Source organism: Cibotium barometz, chromosome 56 (genome assembly GCF_041138505.1).
Source record: "Cibotium barometz isolate CiBa-2024 chromosome 56, ASM4113850v1, whole genome shotgun sequence".
NCBI classification, from domain to species: domain Eukaryota; kingdom Viridiplantae; phylum Streptophyta; class Polypodiopsida; order Cyatheales; family Cibotiaceae; genus Cibotium; species Cibotium barometz.
In genome coordinates this window covers 19,243,939-19,249,895 of record NC_141101.1, presented here as the reverse complement: position 1 = coordinate 19,249,895, position 5,957 = coordinate 19,243,939, and the positions used below count along the sequence as shown (strand labels likewise).

The 5,957-nt window shown below is 41.6% G+C and overlaps 1 long non-coding RNA gene across 1 annotated transcript; it reads right to left on the bottom strand.

The window, feature by feature from the left end:
* Window positions 1-2,602: 2,602 nt before the first annotated feature.
* On the bottom strand, window positions 2,603-5,562 carry LOC147606989 (uncharacterized). Its single transcript, XR_015264871.1, has 2 exons — window positions 5,385-5,562; window positions 2,603-3,798 (listed from the first exon to the last, which is right to left on the bottom strand). It is a non-coding gene; the product is annotated as an uncharacterized LOC147606989 (long non-coding RNA).
* Window positions 5,563-5,957: the final 395 nt, after the last annotated feature.

Below are 5,957 nucleotides of genomic sequence, written 5' to 3'. Positions count from 1 at the left end.
CTACAGTCCATAGTCATTCTCTCTAAAGTAATAAAGCAAATACTATCTCGTTAACGGGATAGGGGACCCTTGAGTGGGTAATTCGGGACCCAATCTGGTGTACGGTTCTCATCTCTCTCTCTCATCTCTTTAAAGTTTGAAGTATTAAAGTGGATTGCTAAACTCACGAAACTCAAGATACAAAAGACGGTGTGAGCATTTGTGTGACAGGATCTTCCAATACAAAGACTTCCGCTGCATATCACACCTAGCACTCACTTCCTCCAAACAGCTTGCAGATGAGGGAGACACAGTGTGTTGGTATGCCCAGATGCGCAAATGGCTGGCCTTGCATGGCATGAGTATTGATGCACTCCCGTCTTTTGCTTACAGCCTATTCATACTTGAGCTTAGACGGCACAGAGAGAGCCTATTGAGGGACAAGAGGGCAGTGGGACCAAAACTGCCTAGACAGAGAGCCCTCACAGATTTTTTCAGAGCCAGCACTATAACCCCAACAGCCTCTACTCCCCCATCTACAGGCCTACCTCGCAGACCACCCTCCAGAGGAGTCACCTTGGATAGAGCATTTGCCACCTGTAGAGCGAGATGCCCACAACCACGAGGTCGCACCCACGACTCCCTCACCATCGGCAAATTCAAGCCATCATTGCCCGCCACCGGAGGAGTTCACCCGCGACGACGATTCAGCGGTTCAGCTTTCATCTCTTAGCTCTCTTAGGATGTTACTATTTTCATAGATTTGTTATGATGAGACATCATCATCAGTTGTACCTTGTTTTGGTCTCATGGGCCATTTCGGCCTTTAGGAGACGTTAATATATCTTTCTTTCTTTCTAGTTTTTTATCAGCAGAATGTGTGTGTATGTGGGTGAAAGGGGGTTTGTTCCTCTTACCCAACAGTTCAATATGGTGTGTAAATGAAGGAAAGAAAGGGATTATTGCTAAGGGATGAGGCATTCATTAAGGAGCTATGGCGATGCTTCAGCCAGCGGACTCGCTTGCCATCACAGAGATCGTTTGAGCTTCCACATCATCGCAGCAAAGAAGCACAAGAACCACAGTCTGAGCTAAGATACGAAACTCTAATTTGTGATAGTACTGGTGGGCGTTCACAACGGCCAGAGAGAAAGGGAGCAACTCGAAAGGTAACCCTGAAGAGAATATTCTTTGACCTTGAAACACTGTTGTGTTTCTAGACAACCATAGCATCCAAAATCTGAGATGAGTAATGATCCACTGAAGTTCCTCCGTTGCATAGTGTAAAGGACCAAAAGTAAGTTGATAACATGAGGTCTATATCCCCAAGCTATCATGCAGTATCCTCCTAAGCTGATTCCACCATTCTTTAACAATGTTGTAGTACCAAAAGGCATGCCTGACAGATTCCACAGAAACATTACATCTTCAGCATTGACCATTAGTGAAGCCTCTTTTCTGGAGCTTCGTTGCTATAGGTAATGAACCCACCATAGTCCTCCAAAGAAATACATGAGCCTTAAAGTCCAAATCACACTTCCTCAAATCTTTTGTCCCACCATGAATCTGATTTCTACAGTTTCCAAAATTAATTGCATTTCTCCACTAAAAGATGTCTTGTTCTTAGCAACATATAAAAGTCTTTGGTTTTAGCAGACCACCAGTTGATACTAGTATCTGGGATAGCCCAGACTCTGAATCTGTCCACTAAGTTCACTGTCATTGATACTTGCAATTTGAAAACCATGGTACAAAGCAAGTGCCAAGGTATCATACAGGGTAATCCAAGTTGGTATCTCCTTCTAGGTGCAAAAAAAGAAACAAAAGTGCCCTTAAGAGTCCAATACTTAGGCCAACATGTTCACCCCCTTCTTATGCATCATTGCATATATCTACATGCAGAGCCAATAATCCTAGCAGGAGGTTTTTTGAATATAAACCTCCTGACCTATGAACATTTTCAGCAGGCAATGAATTACTAGTGTATCTAACCCTTCCTGACGAAATGAGTGCAGCACAACAAGCTTTCCAAGAAGCAATAAGAAATGAGGCAGTTCTGCGCCGGACCATGAGAAAACAACTTGTCCCAGCCAGACAGTTCCCACAGACCATGAAACTGAACTTTGCCTGTGTGTACTAGCTCTCACAAGCACCAAGTCCACATAAGTTTTTTCTCAAACAGATGCTTGGTGAAAGTGGCTCTTCTGGCCATCAAGTGTGAAGCTATGTGTAGGATACCAAGACCTCCCCTGTTTTTAGGCTGGGTGGCTCCCAAGGCACCAGCACCAAGGGTTTTTTACCCTTCCCATGCTGCCAAAGAAAGATGGACAGCAATGAGTTTACTTTATTCAGATGGCAAGCTTTCCAATCCAAAAGAGGGAAATAATACATGAAGTATGGAAGGAGAATGGCTTGGACAATTCTTAGTCTCACATGCAATGGCCATTTATCTGCCTTCCAACACTGAATTTTGGCTTTGACTTTATTGAGAACCCAATCTATGAGTATTACATTAGACACATTCACACCAAGAGGGTATCCCAAGTACCTGAAACATGACCATTAGGTAGCCTCTTGCCAGACCAGATAAGAGCATCAAAGTCAGAGGAAGACAAATCTATGAGCACAAACTTATCAATGTTCATATTCATTCCAGCAGCTTCAGAGTACATATTCAAAACAGAGATACAAATTGCTATATTTGCATTATAAGCCTTTAAAAACATGAAAGTATCATCTGTAGTCCGAAGGCCCAGAATATGCTTGTTGTGGACCTGCAGTCCTATTATCTGACCTGACTAGGCGTAAGATTCTAGTAGATAGAATAAAGGATGAGTGTCCAAGGCAAAGAGTAGGGGACTTAGTGGGTAGCCCTGCCTAACAAATCTGGCAATGACAATGTCCTCAGATAGTCTACCATTAATATTAATGACAAGGTGGCATTTGATGCTAGTAAATATATGATGTTGGCCATTTTGTTTCCAAAAACCAATTTGCCCATCACAGCTTTGATAAAACACTATCAAAGGCCTTGGCAAATTCAAGCTGCAGCATTACCATCTCCTGTCTAGAGGCTTGAGCATATTCAATACCAAGTTGTACAGCTAATATATTGTCATATATGGATCTCCCTCCTACAAAACTAGACTGACTGGAGTGCACATATTTCCTGAGAAGGGGGTTAAGCCTTGTTTCTATTGCTTTGGCAAATATTTTGTAGACAATACGCAGCATTGTGATGGACCTCCAATGAGAAACAGTGGAGCAGAGGGTTTGTTTGGGAAGTAGATTGATAATACCCTACTTCAGATGTGGATGCATATATTGTCATGCCCAAGCCTCATTAACCAACTGAGTCACCAGTGGAGACAATTGGCTCTAGAATTGGACCATGAACACCTTTGATAGGCCATCCAGACCAGGGGCTTTTTCATTACCCAAATGCAGTAAGGCATAGTGCAGTTCATTTTCAACAAATGGGGCTTCCAATCTGACAGAGGTACACCTGTCAATACAAGTATCCACAAACTGGACCAGGGTATTAACTGTAGTTTTGTGCATCTAAGAACATACTGGTTTCTGACTCAATGTCTGACCAAAAAATTTAACACATTCTTTAGCAATATCTGAGCCACTAGTTATGGTCAAGCCCTTAGCATCAACCACTTTAACAATAGTGTCTCTGTTCCTCTTCTGAGAGAGCTTCTGAAAAAATCCCCTAGATAAGCATGTTGCATCTTTCAGCTCAAGCCTTCTAGATAAGAATCGGGCTTTTGCTGCAGCCTTCTTGTCTTTGGCATTTAACAGTTGAATACTTTCCTGCATACAAGATTCTTCCTCTGCATTGAGTTGTCTGGTACTACCCAAAGTCCTTAAGCTCACCAATTTCTTCTAAGCAGACTCTATAACATTTCTCTTTTTTTTTGGTAGAAATTTACCATATAATCTAATTGAGGACTGCATATACATAACAAAGAGGTCCCATTGTTCAACAATAGACAAAGAATATGAAGAGACAGCCTCAATGTTTGCAAGAAAATGACTCTGAAATAGGGTGTTTTCCAACATGTTATTAACCATAAGGGGCCTTTTAGAGGGCAATCCAGACATTGCATTTCCCCAGTCATACTCATAGAGTGATAATATGAGTGGAAAGTGGTCAGATAAGTGCACAACAAGATGAATAGTAATGTCACAGGATGGGGGAAGCCAAGATACTTGTGCTGCATAAATTTTATGTAACCTTGACCAACATCTATTGTGGGAAAGGGAGTGGTAGGTAAACCCAGATTTGTTAGGGTGATTAGAGGCCCACAAATCCATAAGAGATAGGTGGTTAGATGCAGATTCCCAAAGATCTTTTTCATGAATAGGCATTAAACCAGATCCAGTGGAAGAGTCATATTTATCTATCACCATATTAAAGTCACCACAAACCAAACCTTGAAATGGTGTAATGGTGTAATGCCACAGCCACAGTTTGCCTCTAGGATCAGAGCTATTAAAACCATATATGTTGCCTCAGGTCTACCAAATATTTGCTCTGCAGGAACCAAATTCTTACTCCCAGGATAACTAGGAACCATAAGGCATTGAGCATCTGATAGAGTGGGACAATTTTTAGTGAAGTGCCCTAGGTTTCCACAGTGATAACATGCCCCACTAAGGGATCCCCATTTCAAGTAAATAACAATTCTACTAATATCAATATCAATCTCTAAAGTTTCTAGGAAATTTTCTGCAATTTTCCACATAATGCAGACTCTATTCCTATTTAGAGCATTACTGGAAGGGGAAAAAAGGACTTTGCCCAAAGATCCAGCAATTTCTTGGATACTACCCCAAAGGAAGGAGGGTAAATCAAAAAGTTCAACCCATACTGGTAGTTCTGAAGAAATTCCTCTTTAATCAGTCTAACTGGTTGCTAAGGGGAAAGACATGCACCACTTGGGTATTTAGCAGAACAGTGGGAGTAGAGACAAACTTATCCCTATCCTCAGCAATATTAAACAACACCTCAAAGACAACCTTCCCAGCATAAACAATTTTGTCTACAGCACAGTAATTGAACCCTCCATCAATGGCAGCAGCCATATCTCTGATTCCATGCAATCTGTGGGGAAAATGAACTACTTCATCTCCTTTAACTAAAGGATCAGTGGGGTCAAGGCATCGGCTAGAACAAACCTCATAACAGACTCATCATAGGGTTGGATACAAAGTTCCTCTCCACCTCTAAGCAGGGGGTTAGCATCTTCATGTTTCAAGAATGCAATTGCAGGGGGGAGGAGATCAAAGGGAGATTTACCAGAGTTAAGATCAGAAGAAGATTTAAAAGAGGCAACTTTAGAGCGAGCAACCCTAGGCTGCCCTGACTCAGACATGGCATAAGAAGGGGCGCGGACCTTATATGATTGGTAGACTGCCTTCTCTGCTCAAATCGGGTCTGCTGCACCTACCAAGCCTGGTCGCCTCAATCCTGCATGACCCTCATCCTCTCCAAGCTCTCTTATCCATATCACAATTGCACATATAATGTTAATTATCTTGCTCTAGGTGTGTGTAGTCACACACGACATTAGTTATGAAATGGTTCTCTCTACAAGGATCTTATTTCTCCTTTTTCCCAAACTCGCAAGTGTTTATCGCTCACCACCCATGAATGAATGATGGAAGATAGAGACCTACGATATCATAATTATAAATTCTAAGATTTTGTTAATCTTAATGTATGGTCTGTAGAGAAGAATCATTCTAAGATTCATGGTAATCTCAAAATGCGGTCCTTAGTGATAATTGAGTTCGAAGTTTACCAAACATACATAAACATGGGTGTTGAGGATGTTATGCCTAATTGTTCAACATGTGGAATAGAGCATGAAGCTACTTTACCTACCTTTGGAGTATGTATTTTCTCTTCTTGTCCGATAGGATGGGAGTACCTTCTTGAAGAGCTTTTGTTTCAAAAGCTACATTGT